Source organism: Dama dama, chromosome X (assembly GCF_033118175.1).
Source record: "Dama dama isolate Ldn47 chromosome X, ASM3311817v1, whole genome shotgun sequence".
Classification (NCBI taxonomy): domain Eukaryota; kingdom Metazoa; phylum Chordata; class Mammalia; order Artiodactyla; family Cervidae; genus Dama; species Dama dama.
The window spans coordinates 95,737,424-95,755,959 of NC_083714.1; positions in this window are offsets into that span (position 1 = coordinate 95,737,424).

The window sequence follows — 18,536 nt, forward strand, 5'->3', positions numbered from 1 at the left end:
TTTACCAATTTGTAACCAGTCTGTTATTCCATGTCTGGTTTCTAACTGTTGCTTCTTGACCCACATACATATTTCTCAGGAAGCAGATAAGGTGGACTGGTATTCCCATCTCTTTAAGAATTTTCCACAGTTTGTTGTGATCTACACAGTCAAAGGCTTTGGTGTAATCAATAAAGCAGAAGTAGATATTTTTCAGGAACTCTCTTGCATTTCCTATGATCCAACAGATGTTGGCATTTGATCTCTGGTTCCACTTCCTTTCTAAATCCAGCTTGAACTTCTGGAAGTTCTTGGTTCACATACCGTTGAAGCCTGACTTGGAGAATTGTGAGCATTATTTTGCTAGCAGGTGAGATGAGTGCAATTGTACAGCAGTTTGAACATTCTTTGGTATGGGCCTTCTTTGGGATTGGAATGAAAACTGACATTTTCCAGTCCTGTGGCCACTGCTGAGTTTTCCAATTTTGCTGGTATATTGAGTGCAGTGCTTTAACAGCATCATCTTTTGGGATTTGAAATAGCTTAACAATAATTCCTTCACTAGTTTTGTTCATAGTGATGGTTCCTAAGGCCCAAGTGACTGCTCATTCCAGGATGTCTGGCTCTAGGTGAGTGATCACACCATCGTGGTTATCTATGTTATGAACAATCTTTTGTATAGTTCTTCTTTGTATTCCTGTCACCTCTTCTTAATATCTGCTGCTTCTGTTAGGTCCATAGCATTTCTGTCCTTTACTGTGCCTATCTTTGCATGAAATGTTCCATTGGTATCTCTAATTTTCTTGAAGATATCTCTAGCCTTTCTATTCTATTGTTCCCCTCTTTTTCTTTGCATTGAACAAATATATAACCAAGATTTCTCTACCCAGTAAGAGTCTCATTCAGATATGAAGGAGAAATAAAAAGTTTTACAAAGATGAGATAATTCAGCACTACCACACCAGCTCTTCAACAAATGCTAAAGGACCTTCTCTAGACAGGAAACACAGTATAGGTTTATAAAAACGAACCCAAAACAACAAAATAAATGGTAACTGGATCAAACTTAACAATAATTACCTTAAATATAAATGAGCTAAATGATCCAAAAAAGACAAAGACTGGCCGAATGGATACAAGAATAGGACCCCTATATATGCTGTCTACAAGAGACCCACCTCAAACCTAGGGACACAATACAGACTGAAATTTAAGGGCTTGAAAAAGTAATTTCATGCAAATGGGAACCAAAGAAAAAGGAGTAGCAATATTCATATCAGATAAAATAGACTTTGAAATAAACACTGTGATAAGAGACAAAGAAGGACACTACATAATGAACAAAGGATCAATCCAAGAAGAAGATATAGCAATTATAGATATATATGCACCCAATATTCCTATATTGGGCACCTCAATTTGTAAGGCAAATGCTAACAAGTGTGAAAGGGGAAATTAACAGTAACACAATAAGAATGTGGGACTTTAATATCCCACTGACACCTATGGATAGATCAACCAAACATAAATACAACAAGGAAATACAAGTGCTAAATGATACAATGGACAAGTTAGACCTAATTGATATCTATAGGGCATTTCACCCAAAAAACAATGGAATTCCCATTTTTCTCAAAGGCACACAGAATATTCTCCAGGATAGGTCATATCCTGGACCATAAATCTCGCCTTGGTAAATTCAAAAAGACTGAAATCATTTCAAACATCTATTCTGATCACAATGTGGTAAGATTAGATGTCAACTACAGGGGGAAAAAAACTATTAAAAACACAAACATGTGGAGGCTAAACAACATGCTTCTGAATAACCAACAGAGCATGGAAGAAAAGAAAAAAATTGAAATATGCATAGAAACAAATGAAAATTAAAATACGACAACCCAAAACATATGGGATTCAGTAGAAGCAGTGCTTACAAGGAGATTCATAGTAATACAAGCTTAAGAAACAAGAGAAACATCAAATAAACAACCTATCTTTACATTAAAAGCAACAGGAAAAAGAAGAAATCCAAAGTCAATAGAAAGAAAAACAATCACAAAAATCAGAGCATAAGTAAATGAAAAAGAAATGAAGAGGCTATAGCAAAAATCAACAAAACTAAAAGCTATTTCTTTGAGAAGATAAATAAACTAGACAAACCATTAGCCAGACTCATCAAGAAAAAAAGGGAGAAGAATCAAATCAATAAAATTAGAAATAAAAATTGAGAAACCACAACAAACAACACAGAAATACAAGAGATCATAAGAGACTACTATGAGTAATTATATGCCAATACTAATAAATAGAATTTGTATTTTGACATTTTATTATTAGCTATTTAACTAAACTCTCCAGTCTTTTTTTTTTTTTTTTCCCCAGTGGGTTTTGTCATACATTGATATGAATCAGCCATGGATTTACATGTATTCCCAATCCCGATCCCCCCTCCCACCTCCCTCTCCACCCGATTCCTCTGGGTCTTCCCAGTGCACCAGGCCCGAGCACTTGTCTCGTGCATCCCACCTGGGCTGGTGATCTGTTTCACCATAGATAGTATACATGCTGTTCTTTTCAAATATCCCACCCTCACATTCTCCCACAAAGTTCAAAAGTCTGTTCTGTGTTTCTGTGTCTCTTTTTCTGTTCTGCATATAGGGTTATCGTTATCACCTTTCTAAATTCCATATATATGTGTTAGTATGCTGTAATGTTCTTTATCTTTCTGGCTTACTTCACTCTGTATAATGGGCTCCAGCTTCATCCATCTCATTAGGACTGGTTCAAATGAATTCTTTTTAATGGCTGAGTAATATTCCATGGTGTATATGTACCACAGCTTCCTTATCCATTCATCTGCTGATGGGCATCTAGGTTGCTTCCATGTCCTGGCTATTATAAACAGTGCTGCGATGAACATTGGGGTGCACGTGTCTCTTTCAGATCTGGTTTCCTCAGTGTGTATGCCCAGAAGTGGGATTGCTGGGTCATATGGCAGTTCTATTTCCAGTTTGTTAAGAAATCTCCACACTGTTTTCCATAGCGGCTGTACTAGTTTGCATTCCCACCAACAGTGTAAGAGGGTTCCCTTTTCTCCACACCCTCTCCAGCATTTATTGCTTGTAGACTTTTGGATAGCAGCCTGGGAAAACTGGTCAACCACTTGTAAAAGAATGAAACTAGAACACTTTCTAACACCATACACAAAAATAAACTCAAAAAGAATTAAAGATCTAAATGTAAGACCAGAAACTATAAAACTCCTAGAGGAGAACATAGGCAAAACACTCTCCGACATAAATCAAAGCAAGATCCTCTATGACCCACCTCCCAGAATATTGGAAATAAAAGCAAAACTAAACAAATGGGACCTAATGAAACTTAAAAGCTTTTGCACTACAAACTCTCCAGTCTTAAATGTGTAAATTTGTTCTGAGTTTCAAAAAACAGTTAGATATTGTCAGTGTCTATGTTACAGAAGTTTTGCTGTTTTCCTACCTGTATTGCTCTGTTCCCTCCTTTATTTTATCTTAATGATCTTAATTAAAGCTGAGATTGAATATTTAAAAAAACAAAAACAAAATAAAATGGACAACTGGAAGAAATGGCCAAATACTTAGAAAACATAATCTTCCAAAACTGAACCAGGAAGAAATAGAAAATCTTAACAGACTCATCACAAGCATGGTAATCGAAGCTTAATCAAAAATCTTCCATCAAACAACAGCCTTGGACCAGATGGCTTCACAGGTGAATTCTATCAAAAATTTAAAGAGGTAACACCTATCCTAGTCAAACTCTTCCAGAAAATTGAAGAGGAAGGCAAATGCCCAAACCCATTCTGTGAGGCCAACATCAACCTAATACCAAAACCAGACAAAGATGCCACAAAAAAGAAAACTACAGGCCAATATCACTGATGAACATAGATGCAAACATCCTCAACAAAAGTCTAACAAACCAAATCCAGAAACATATTAAAAAGATCATACATCATGATGAAGTGTGCTTTATCCCAGGAATGCAAGGATTCTTCAGTATTCAAAAATCAGTCAATGTGATACACCATATTAAGAAATTGGAAGGTAAAAACCATATGATTATCTCAATACTCGCAGAAAAAGCCTTTGACAAATGTCAACACCAGTTCATGATCAAAACTCTCCAGAAAGCAGGCATAGAAGGAACATACGTCAACATAATAAAAGCCATATATGACAATCCCACAGCAAACATTATCCTCAATGGTGAAAAATTGAAATAATTTCCTCTAAAATCAGGACAAAGACAAGGGTGCCCACTCTCACCACTACTAGTCAACCTAGTTTTGGAAGTTTTACCCACAGCAATCAGAAGAAAAAGAAATAAAAGGAATCCAGATTGGAAAAGGAGAAGTAAAACTCTCACTGTTTGCAGATGACATGATCCTCTACACGTAAAACCCTAAAGACACCACCATAAAATTACTAGAGCTAATCAATGAATACAGTAAAGTTGAAGGATATAAAATTAATACACAGAAACCCCTTGCATTCCTATACACTAACAATGAGAAAAGAGAAAGAGAAATTAAGGAAACAATCCCATTCACCTTTACAATGAAAAGAATAAAATACTTAGGGTTAAATTTGCCTACAGAAACAAAAGACCTATATATGTATAACTATAAAACACTGATGAAAGAAATCACAGATGACACAAATAGATGGAGAAATGCACCATGTTCATGGATTGGCATAAGCAGTATAGTGAAAATGTATATACTACCCAAAGACATCTATAGATTGAATGCAATCCCTATCAAGCTACCAATGGTATTTTTCACAGAACTAGAACATATAATTTCAAAATTCATATGGAAACACACAAAACCTCAAATAGCCAAAGCAATCTTGAGAAAGAATAAGGGAAATGGAGGAATCAACCTGCCTGACTTCAGACTATACTACAAAGCTACTGTCATCAAGACAGTATGGTACTGGCATAAATATAGACATGTAGATCAATGGAACAAAAGAAAAAGCCAAGAGATTAATCTACAAACACACCTAGGGACACCTTATCTTTGACAAAGAATGAAAAAATATACAATGGAGAAAAGACATTCTCTTTAATAATTGGTGATGGGAAAAATTGTCAAACACCTGTAAAAGAATGAAACTATAACACTTTCTAACACCATACATGAAAACAAACTCAAAATGGACTAAAGATATAAATGTGAGAGCAGAAACTATAAAACTCTTAGCGGAAAACATAGGCAGAACACTCGACATAAATCACAGCAAGATCCTCTATGACCCACCTCCCAGAGTAATGGAAATAGAAGCAAAAATAAGCAAATGGGACCTAATCAAACTTAAAAGTTTTTGCACAATGAAGTAGACTATGAGGGAGGATGAAAAGACAACTCTCAGAATGGGAGAAATTAACAGCAAATGCAAAAACTGACAAACAATCAATCTCCAAGATATACAAGCAGCTTATGTGACTCAATACCAGATAAATAAATGACCGAATCAAAAAGTGGGCCAAAGACCTAAACAGACATTTCTCCAAAGAAGACATACAGATAGTTAACAAACACATGAAAAGATGCTCAACATCACTCAATATCAGAGAAATGCAAATCAAAATCACAATGAGGTACCATCTCATGCCGGTCAGAATGGCTGCCATCAAAAAGTCTGCAAATGATAAATGCTGGAGAGGGTGTGGAGGAAAGGGAACCCTCTTACCCTGTTGGTGGGAATGCAAGCTAGTACCATCACTATGGAGAACAGTATGGAGATTCCTTAATAAACTGGAAATAGAACTGCCATATGACCCAGTTATCCCACTGCTGGACATATACACTGAGGAAACCAGAATTGAAAGAGACACATGTACCCCAATGTTCATTGCAGCAGTTTACAATAATTAGGACATGGAAGCAATCTAGATGTCCATTGGTAGATGAATGGATATGAAAGTGTGGTATATATACACAATGGAATATTACTCAGTTATAAAAAAAGAATGTGTTTGAGTCAGTTCTGATGAGGTGGGTGAAACTGGAGCCTATTATACAAAGTAAATTAAGGCAGAAAGAGAAACACCAATACAGTATATTAACACACATATAAGGAATTTAGGAAAACTGTAATGATGACACTATATGCAAGACAGCAAAAGAAACTCAGGTGTAAAGAACAGAATTTTGGACTCTGGGAGAAGTTGAGGGTGGGACGATTTGCCAGAACAGCATTGAAACATGTATATTACCATATATAAAATAGATGACCAATCCAAGTTTGACCAATGCATGAAGCAGGGCTCTCAAAGCCAGTGCTCTGGGCCTACCCAGAGGGATAGAGTGGGGAGAGAGTTGGGAGGGGTGTCCAGGATGGTGGGGACACATGTACACCCATGGCTGACTCATGTTGACGTATGCAAAAACCACCACAATATTGTAAAGTAATTAGCCTCCAATGAAATAAAGTTAAAAAATAAAATAAGTTCTATCTCATGTCTAGTGATCAGTCTTTTCAAATAGTCTGTTTCTTCTTGATTCAATCTTATGTTTATATAAATTTTTGCTTTTAAGTTTTCCAATTTGTTGGCCTACAACTTTTTGTAGTATACTCTTATGATTTTATCTGTATTTCTTTTGTATTGGTTGTTACTTCTTTTCCTTCATTTCTTATTTTGTTTATTCATCACTTTTCTTCATAGTCAGATTGGCTAGAGGTTTGTCCATTTTATTCACCTTTTCAAAAACACAACTCTTGGTTTTATTGATCGTGTCTATCATTTTAACCTCTATTTTATTTCTTCTCTGATCTTTATTATTTCCTTCTTTCTACTGACATTGGGTTTGTTTGTTCTTTTTCAATTTCTCTTTGTGTTGTAGATTAGTTTGTTTGTTTGTGACTTTTCTTATTTCTTGAAGAAGACCTGTTTTGCTATGAACTTCTCTCTTAGAACTGCTTTTGCTGCATTCCATAGATTTTTAAATTTTGCTTAATTTTGATATGTGTTGATATATTTTCTGATTTCTTCATTGACCCATTGATTTTTAGTAGCATACTGTTTAATCTTCACATTTTTGGGGTTTTTTCTCATTTTTATTTCAATAGTAGATGTGCATCATTTTTGTGTTTCATTTGTTCTTATTTTTCTAGTTCTTTGGTGTATAAAATTATGTTGTTTGAGATTTTTTTCTTCACATAAGCATTTATCACTATGAACATCCATCTTAAAACTGTTTTTTTTTTGCACCCCCTAAGTTTTATATTATATTTTTACTTTCATTTGTCTCAATATATTTATTTTATATATTTTTAATTTTTTCTGAACTCTTGGTTGTTCAGTACTCTGTTTCTTAATCTCCACTTTTTGTGGGTTTTCCAGCTTTCTTTGTGTAATTTATTTCAATGTCATTTTTCTAGAAATAAGTCTAACAATCCTAAACTTTGTGTGGAAATACAAAAAACTCAAATAGTCAAAGCAAACTTTACAATAAATTTAAAGATTTATGCATCACTTTTCCTAATTTCAAACTATATTACAAAGTTATAGCAATTAAAATGATATAGTATTAGCATAAAAAATCCATAGATAAATGGAACAGAATACAGAGCCCTAAAAATAAGCCCACACATATATGATCAGTTACTTCATATCAGAGGTAAAACCATATAATGGGGAAAGTGTAGTATCTTCAATAAACAATGTTGGAGAAACTGAGAAACCACTTGCAAAATAATAACACAGGAATACTAGCATTATAGCACTATTAAAAATGCTATGAATTATAGCATTCATAAAAATTAGCTCAAAATTGATTAAAAACTTGAATGTAAGACCTGAAATCATTAAATTCTAGAAGAAAACATGGGCAATACACTCATTGACATCAGTCTTAACAATATTTTTTGGATTGTTTCTTCAGGCAAGATAAACCAAAGCAAAAATAAACAAACGGGACTACACCAAACTAAAAGTCTTTTGAACAGCAAAGTAAACTGCCAACAAAATGAAAAGACCATCTACTAAATGGGAGAAGATATCTGCAAAAGATATATCAAATAAATGGTTACTATCCAAACTATACAAAGAACTCATACAATTCAACATTCAGAAAAACAGATACCATATGGTTTCACTTACATGTGAAATCTAAAGAAAAAAGAACAGTCAGACAAAACATTAACTCATATATAGAGAGAACAAAGTGGTGGTGACTAGAGTTTGGGGGGTAGTAGGATGAGCAAAATAGGTAAAGGTACAAACTTTTAGTTATAAAATAAATGTCATGGGGGCATAGTATATGGCAGTGACAAATATTAACTAGACTTATTGTGGCAGTGTTGGGAAAATTAATAGAAGTAGTCTTGTTCAGTTATCAGAGGCAACAAGAGGACTTTGTCTGGACAGAGACCCTGAAATGTGTTATGTATCAAGCTGCTAACCAGCAGAAATGGTGAAAGTACGTCTTGGGAACAAACAGATAAGGAAGGGAGTAAGTCACAAAGCTCCTGGACTTGGGAATCTGGCCAATTCCCAAGGATCAGCAAATATTATGAGGTTTAAGTCTAGAAATACAAGCATTTAGCATAACAGCCAGAGGTGCATCTTTGCACATAAGCTGATGACTATCAGCTTATGGCTTGGTGATAAAGGCAGGACTCCTTTGGATTGCACTCTGAGGTCTCACTTGTGTGATGAACACACTCCCTGGGATCTTCTAATTGGAAACTCCAAATTGCTGTTTGAGGGACCTCCCAGTATTGCTTGAATCTGGATGCAAGTGTTTCTCCAATTTCATGACATATACATTTGTTTCTTGCTAGATTACTTGCATGTCAGGAACTGTTTTCCAATTTGTGACTGCCTGAACTGTAGCTTGCCAGTCTCCTTTATCCATGGAATTTTCCTGGCAAGAATACTAGAGAGAGTTGCCATTTCCTACTCCAGGGGATCTTCCTGACCCAGAGATCAAACTTGAGTCTCTTGCCTCTCCTGCACTGACAGGGGGATATTTTACCACTGCGCCACCTGGGAAGCACTTATTTGTCAGAAAGAGCAAACAAGTACCTAGCTAGGACAGAGACTCTGGATCCTTCAGGTACATGAAACTAAACAAATTTGGTAAAGGAAAGGTGCAATTGGAGAAAGATTGATATGACTTACAAAGACAATTAAATGCCAAAATTTTGTGTTAGCTGACTAATTTTGTGTTAGCTCTATTTTCCATTCTGTTGTTGAAAAAAAAATGCTGTTAAAGTTCCCCAAGCCAAATATCTAAAACAGTGGGACAAAGTAAATAAGAGGGAAGTCCACCTAGCCCTAGCTAAGGCTGGCATGAATGGGGAACCAGATATCTGGGATGGGGATATCTGGGATGACAACTCACCCTCAGAAATTGATGATGATGATGACTTAGGGCAGAAAACAACTCCACCTCAGTTAAAGGAAGAAACTAAATTGCCTAGTTTTAAGGCACAGCCTGCTTGGTGATGTAAAATGGAGTCGGATGCCAAAGGGAATGCAGTAAGGAAGGATACTTTGGAGGATTATACCCAATATGAGATTAATGATATTCTGGGCAGGTTAACTCAAAGGTCAGCTTGTTATTTATTTGCTCAGTCATGTCTGACTCTTTTGCAACCTCCATGGACTGTAGCCTGCCAGGCTCCTCTGTTTATGGGATTTCCCGGGCAAAAATACTAGATTGGGTTGCCATTTCCTTCTCCAGGGGATCTTCCCAAAGGTCAGGAGGGCCTTTGATTTCCTGGGTGGTGCATATACATGATGCAGAATTAATCATGGAGATGCCCTTAAGTTTGTTACTATTAGTAATGGTTATTTTGTACAACAAACCTTTAGAGATTAAGGCAAATCATCAAGGCTACTCCAACTAATTAGAGATAGTCACTGAGGCATGTCTCAAGAAATATCCTATAGAATCTTCCTGGCTTGAATGTGATTGTCCCTGGTCACTCTTAAAGGTTTTGATCAGAGATTAAAGGAGGAAGCAATGAAAAGTGCTATTTTTATTAGATGAGCAGACAGTATGTCTGGTGTTCTTTAGACTGTGCCAGTGAGAAACAGGGTTTTCAAAACTGCTTCTCCAAGTTATAAACATGTAAATCTGACTCTCCTATTAAATGAAATTGAAAATCCTATTTCTGAGGTTGCTGACAAAGTGAAACAGTTAAAAGATTTGGGAGAATGGAATTTGAGGAAAAAAAGAGAAAAGAGACAGATCAAAAAGGCAGACAAATTAACCAGAAAGGACATGCTCTAGTCCCTTAATAAAAATGGAGAAGATCTCAAGCAAACAGATTGATATGATGAATACAGGTGAATTATGGGAAATATTATATTAAAAGAAAGGGCTAAATGTGAGGAAAACTTGTGAGTAAATAACTGGGGAAGAAAGGAAGGGACAAAATCAGGAACCTAAAAGTCTATCTAAAACAGACAAGAAACATTGAAGATGAGAAATACAAAAGTGAATATTCTGATTTGTTCCATGGAAAAACTTAGGCAAATCTAAGAAGGACCAGTTACAAATATGTCAAGTTCTGGTAGACTCCTGGATCACAAAGGACATGTGGCCTCATGTTAAAATGATAATTTTTTTTTGAAAAATGGCTCTCAAATGATCATTAGGACTTTAATTGATAATTTCATAAATTAAACAGTGGAAGCTTCTGGGCTTCTGGAGTAGGAAAGCTGGAAAAAATTATACTATCTCGAAAAAGAGTTACTGGCTTGTCACTTGGCTTTAATTGACACTGAATAAATTACTGTGTGTCATACAGTCATATTAAGCCCACAAGTACAAATTATGAAATGGATCCTAAGATCACCCAAGACCCACAGGATTAGGCAAGGCCAAGAGTCCAGCATAGTTAAATGGAAGCCGTATATTCAAGATCTAGCCAAGTCAGGCCCACAGGGCATGGCTGCCTTACATGAAAAGATTAGTGAAATTCCAGACTGCACTGGAGAACAGACTTAAAGAACAGGCTTTAAGTAAGATTGAAATAACAGAGTCTCCAGTTAAATGGGGAAAACCTTTTGACTCCTTAACAGAAGCAGAAAAGAGACATGCTTGGTTTACAAACAGATCAGCAAAGTATGTAGGAACAATTCATTATTGGAAAGCAATAGCTTATAACCCAGTTACAACTAAATTGTTAATCACTACTGAAGAAGGTAAAAGTAAATTCAATGAATTATATGCAGTATATTAGGCTCTAAAACAAGAAAATTTAACAGAATGTCACATTTATACAGATTCTTGGTCTGTAACTAATGGGTTGGTAATTTGGCTTCCAATGTGAATAAAAAACAATTGGCAGATTCATTCAAAAGAATTGTGGGAAAAGAAACTATGGGCAGACACTTGGGAAATTGTACAGAAGACTAATGTTTCAGTTTTTCACATAGATGTTCATAGTGTTCCCAACTCTATGGAATGATGGTATAATTCAATCACAGATGAGCAAACCCAGATCCAGAGGGGAGGAATTTATTCAAATTCAGAGAACTCAAAGATTTGACATTTGGGGCACAAACAATGTTGACCAAAAAGATAAAGTATGGGATGGATCACTCTATTCAATATTAAGGTTTCATTATACCCAGAGTATTCAAAACAGTGTAGTATTTGTGGATAGACATATAGATCAATGGAATACAATAGAGTACCCAGAAATTCTCAACTGATTTTTGGAAAAGATGTGAAATCAATTTCATAGAGGAGGGCCAGCTTTTCAACTAATAATACTGGAATATTGAGACATATATAAGTCAAAATTTGTTACCTGTACCTCACACCTTGTACAAAAATTAATTCAAAATATATAACTAATTCAAATGTGAAAATATAAAACTTTTTGAAAAATCATAGGAGAAATTTTGAGAGATCTAGGGGCTTGATCTAGGGCTAGGAAGAGCTTTCAGTTTTGAAAACAAAACACAATCCATAACAGAAAAGAATGATTAATTAAACCTCATAAAAGTAAAAGTACTTTCTTTATGTAAGACCATGTGATGAGGATGTAAAGAAAATATACAAACCGAGAAAAAATATTTGCAAACTTCAAATTTAAAAAAGGATTGATATCTATGAAGAATCAACAGTAGCTTGTAACAGTTTCCCAAGTGATGCTGGTGGAGTTGATGTAAGAACCACACTTGGTGAACCACTGCACAAAAAGAGAGTGATGTCACTAAGGTGATGACATTGCTTATTCCTGATTTCACCACAAGAACAACTAACAATCCTTCATAGACTTGTGAGAAAAAAATCAACAACACAGGGGTGAGACTGAAGCACCCTCTGCACCACAGAGACAGTGATGAATTGCATTAAAGCTGTAACCTAACCAGAGCTCCCAGAAATCTTGGTAGCCTGCATTGCAACCTCAATTGCAGTAACACTTGAGCAGAGAACCTTACCAATGATTCTGCATCTGAAGAGCCAAAACAGTGGCCTTATCTTTACAGGGAGCTTAGCGTGCGAGTCTGTTTCATCTGATTCTCAAGCACAGAGACTTGTCAACCCCACAGCATATGTTGCAATGCCAACTGGGCAGAGAATATGATGTATAGTCCTGCCCAAAGCTGAATACAGCCTTCAGCCTCACTTGAAGGAATCCTAGTCAGAGCTACTGGAAATCTGTACAGGCCATCTCAAACAGTCTTATTGATGTGATTCCCCCATGATCAGTGCAGGCCTTGAGGTATGTTCTGATACCCTGCCAAAATAGGAAAGTTAATTTATAACCTGACTACTGCTGAGTTTAGGAAGCCTGACATGAGGATCCAAGCAACAGTAGAAAAGACACAAATGCACAGGAAACCAAAGCAATAATCCCATACAAATATCCTGAGCCAGAAGCACTATCACTCCCGATTTCAAAGAGTGTAGGCAGTGGCCTCACTGCAAAAATAGACTCGTGTAGAAAGTGACACCTGCTTAAAGATGTTACTAGTTAAAACATTCTTGTTGAAACCCAAGCTGAAGGAGTAGAAAAAGAAAACATTTTAAAGTAATGGTGGCAGAGTACTTCCAAAATCTGAGGAGAGAAATGGACATCTAGATCCATGAGACCCAAAAGACCTCAAATAAATTGTATGCAAATAGGAACACACTGAGACACATTATCACTAAATTATTAAATGTTAAAGACAGCAAGAATTTTGAAAACAGCTAGAAAAAAGATAGAAGTTACATTGAAATCCCCATAATATCAGCAGTGGATTTCTCAGCTGAAGCTTTTTAGATCAGGCAATAATGGGAAAAATATTCAAAGTATTATAAGAAAAAAGAACTGTCAAAAAGAATTATATACCGAGCAGAGATATCCTTTACAAGAAAACAAGCTATAAAGACTTCCCTGAAAGAACACATGCTGAGAAAATTCATTACCACTAGACATGTTTAACTAGAAATGATAAAGGGGAGTTCTTTGAGTAAAAGGAAAAGAATTCTGACATTATAAAAACACAAGAAGTTAGTAAAACTCACTTATTATGGTAAAGTGAAAAGTGAAGTCACTCAGTCGTGTCCGACTCTTTGTGACCCCAAGAACAGTAGCCTGCACCAGGCTCCTCCATCCATGGGATTTTCTAGACAAGAGTACTGGAGTGGGTTGCCATTTCCTTCTCCATATTATGGTAAATATATAGTCAAATTTACATTTCATAATATGGTAATAGTGCCTCTCCGTCATGTCTGACTCTTTGCAACCCTATGGACTATATGAATTGTAGCCCATGAGGATACTCTCTCCATGGATTTTTTCAGGCAAGAACACTGGAGTGGGTTGCTATTCAATCCAACCACGTCTCCTACATTGTAGGCAATTTGTTTACCATCTGGGCCACCAGGAAAGTTTAATATTGTAATGGTGTATATAATTTACTTACATCTCTAGGTTGAAAATTAACAAACAAGTCTATTAAAGTTAAAATAATCTGTTATTAGTTACACAAAGTAAAAATATGTAATCTGTACCATCAACAATCTAAAATATGAGGAGTGGACAAGTAAGAGAATAAAGTTTAGAAATGCTACCAAAGTTAAGTTGTTATCAGTTTAAAGTAGGGTGTTATAATTTTAAGAAAATCTATGTAAGCCTCGTGATAGCCACAAGGGAAAAACCTGTAGTAACTATACCAAATGACATAATAAAGAAGTCAAATCATACTGGTACCAAGTGAAATCAAATCACATATACATATACACACACACGTACACATGCACACACACACACACACACAGATATATGGATAAGAAACAAGGAAAAGTGGATCAACAAAAGAGAAAAAAAACAACACAATTATAAAAGTATTATCTATGAAATATTATTTTAAATGTAAATAGATTTAATTCTTCAATCAAAAGCTTTAGAACAGCTGAATGGATAAAGAAAAAAATACACAAAAATCAAGTGAACATCTCAATAGATGCAGAAAAATCATTGGACAAATTTCCTCACCTGTTCAGTATTTTTAAAATTCTTAACAAATTAGATATAGAAGGAACATATTTCAAAAATAAAGGCCATAGATGACAAGCTCACAGCTAACATCACACTCAATGATGAAAGTGTGAAAACTTTATTCATAAAATCAGAAACAAGACAAGAATGCCCACTCTTACCGCTTTTATTCAATGCAGAATTAGAAGTCCCAGATAGAGCAATCTGACAAGAAAATTAAAAAGATCTGAATTGGAAATGAAGAAATAAATTGTCTGTATTTGCAAATGATATGAGTTATATACAAAAATCCTAGACCCAATAAAAAAACAAACCCAGATTTAGTTTTACAAAATCAGCAGTTTCCAGATACAAAATTACATAAAAAAATCTGTTGCATTTCTATATACTAACATAAATTATTATCTTAAAATGAGTTTAAACAGTTCCATTTACAAAAGCATCAAAAGCAATAAGACATCTAGGAATAAATTTAATGAAGGAATTGATTGGTATTTACACTGAAAACTGCAAAACACTGATGAAAGAAGTTGAATGAGGCAAAAATAAATTTAAAATATCCCATACACATCAATTGGAAGTTTCAATAATGCTAAAATATCCATAATATCCTAATCCATTTGTAGATTCAATGCAATCCCTATAAGTATTCAATGGTATTTTTGTAGAAGTAAATAAAACAATACTAATATTTATATGGAACCTCAAAGGACTCTGAAAAGTCAAAGCAATTGTGAGAAACAACAAAGTGGAAGGCATCAGATTTTCCGATATCAAGCTCTAATATTAGGATATAGTATATTCTTTAGCGAACAATGCAAAGAAATATAGGATGGGAAAGACCAGAGATCTCTTAAAGAAAACGAGATACCAAGGGAACATTTCATGCAAGGATGGGCTAAAGGAGAGAGAGGAAAAAGACCTTTGAGTCTTGGACATCTGGTCCCATCACTTCATGGCAAATAGATGGTGAAAAAGTACAACAGAAGAAGAAGAGAGGAAGGAGATGTGGCAAGAATACACAGAAGAACTGCACAAGAAAGCTTTTAATTACCCATATAACCACAACGGTATGGTTACCCACCTAAAGCCAGACACCCTGAAGTGTGAAGTCAATTGGGCCTTGGGAAACATTGCTAAAAACAAAGCTAGTGGAGGTGATGGAATTACAGCTGAGCTATTTCAAATCCTAAAAATGATGCTACTGCACTTAATGAGCTAGCAAACTTGGAAGACTCGGTGACCACAGGACTGGAAATGATCAGTTTTCATTCCAATCCCAAAGAAAGGCAACCTCAAAGAATGTTCAAATTATCATACAATTGCACTCATATTACATGCTAGCAAGATTATGCTCAAGATCCTTCAAGCTAGGTTTTAGCATTATGTGAACTGAGAACTTCCAGATATACAAGCTGGATTTAGAAATGACAGAGGAACCAGAGATCAGATTGACAAAAATCCTCTGTATCATAGAAAAAGCAAAGAAATTCCAAAAATGCATCCACTTCTGCTTCACTGACTATGTGAAAGCCTTTGTGTGGATCACAACAGACTGGAAAATTCTTAAAGAGATGGGAATACCAGACCACCTTACCTGCCTTCTGAGAAACATATATGCAGGTCAAGAAGCAACACTTAGAACTGGACATGGAACAATGGACTGGTTCCCTGGGAAGGAGTACAAAAAGGCTGTATATCATCACCCTGTTTATTTAACATATGCACAGAGTATGTACTGTAACATGCCAAACTGGATCACTCACAAGCCAGAATCCAGATTGCCCAGAGAAATATCAACAGTCTCAGATACACAGATTATACCAGTCTAATGGCAGAAACTGAAGAGGAACAAAAGAGCCTCTTGATAAGGGTGAGAAAGGAGAAAGAAAAAGCTGGCTAAACAATCAACATTCAAAGAATGAAGACCATGACATCTGATCCCATCATTTCATGGCAAATAGATGGTGAAAAAGTGCAAACAGTGACAAAGTTTATTTTCTTGGGCTCCAAAATCATTGTGGACGGTGACTGCAGCCAAGAAATTAAAAGACGCTAACTCTTTGGAAGAAAAGTTATGACAAACCTAGACAGTGCATAAAAAAGCAGAGACATCACTTTGCCAAAAAAACTCTGTCTAGTCAAAGCTATGGTTTTTCCAGTAGTCATGTACTGATGTGAAATTTGGACAGAAAGAAGGCTGAGCCCTGAAGAATTGATACTATTGAACTGTTGTGCTGGTTAAGACTCTTGAGAGTCCCTTGGATAGTAAGGAGATAATATCAGTCAATCCTAAAGGAAATCAACCCTGAATATTCATTGGAAGGATTGATGCTGAAGCTGAAGCTCCAATACTTTGACCACCTGATGGGAACAGCCAACTTTTTTAGAAAAGATCTTGATGCTGGAAAAGATTGAGGGCAAGAGGAGAAGTGGGAAATAGAGGATGAGACAATTGGATGGCATCATCAACTCAATGGACATGAGTCTTAGCAAACTTAGGGAGATAGTGAAGGACAGAGAAGCCTGGTGTGCTGCAGTTCATGGAGTCACAGAGTCAAACATGACTTGGCATTTGATCAACAACAATACGGATGCATAGAGCAATGAAACAGAATTGAGAGCCAAAAAAGTAAACTATGTATATAAAATCAACTAATATTTCAATAGAGATCCATAAATACTCAATGGAGAAAAAACAGTCTTTTTTAATGAAAAGTGTTGAAAAATAATACATTTGCACATAAAAGAGTGAAAAAAAAACCTATTTTACACCACCCACAAAAAAGAACTTGAAATGAATTAAAGATTTAAATGTAGGACCATAAACCATAAAACTCATAGAAAAAAGAAAGTAAAAAAGCTTCTTGATGTGGGACTTGGCATAGATTTTTTTTGGTTATGATATCTAAAGCAATAAAATAAAGAAATGAATATGTGGATTACTTTAAATTAAAATGTTCCTGCACAACAAAACAGATGATCAACAAAATGAAAAGACAACTTATGGAATTGCAGAAAATATCTTCAAATCATGTATCTGAAGACAGGTTAAACATCCAAATTTTTTAAAGAATTCGTGTGATTTAATAGAAAAAAATAACCCAGTAAAAATGGGCTAAGGACCTGAATAGACATTTTTCAAATGAAGATATACAAATAGACCATAGGTACATGAAAGGAGCTCAACATCACTATTCATCAGAGATATGTAAATCAAAAGCAAAAGCAAAACCTCACATCTATTAGAAAGGCTATCATCAGCACACAGGAGACAACAAACACTGGTGAAGAGGTGGAGAAAAGGAATTTCTTGTGCACTGTTGGTGGTATTGTAAATTGATACAGCCACTATGGAAAATAGTTTATAGGTTACTCAAAAAATTAAGGACAGAATTACAAATGATCCAACAAATTCCACTTCTGGCTGTGTATGTCCAAAAGAAATAAAATCACTCTGCCAAAGATATCTGTACCCCCACATTCACTGAAGTATTATTTACAGTAACCAAGGCATGAAAGCAAACATAGTTTCAATCAATAGATGAATAAATAAGGAAATGTGATATGTGTGTGTGTGTGTGTGTGTGTGTGTGTGTGCATGCATACATATAAATAAATGGGATATAGTTAAGTTATGGAGAAGGCAATGGCAACCCACTCCAGTACTCTTGCCTGGAAAATCCCATGAGCAGAGGAGCCTGGTGGGCTGCAGTCCATGGGTTCACGAAGAGTTCGATACGACTGAGCGACTTCACTTTCACTTTTCACTTTCATTCATTGGAGAAGAAAATGGCAGCCCACTCCAGTATTCTTGCCTGGAGAATCCCAGGGACGACAGAGCCTGGTGGGCTGCCATCTAAGGGGTCGCACAGAGTCAGACACAACTGAAGCGACTTAGCAGCAGCAGCAGCAGCAGTTAAGTCATGGGAAAGTAAATCCTGCTGTTTGTGACAACACAGATGAAACTTGAGGGCATGATGTTTAGTAAAATGTCAGACAAAGAGCGAAAAATACTGTATGGACTCACATATATAGAATTTTTAAAAA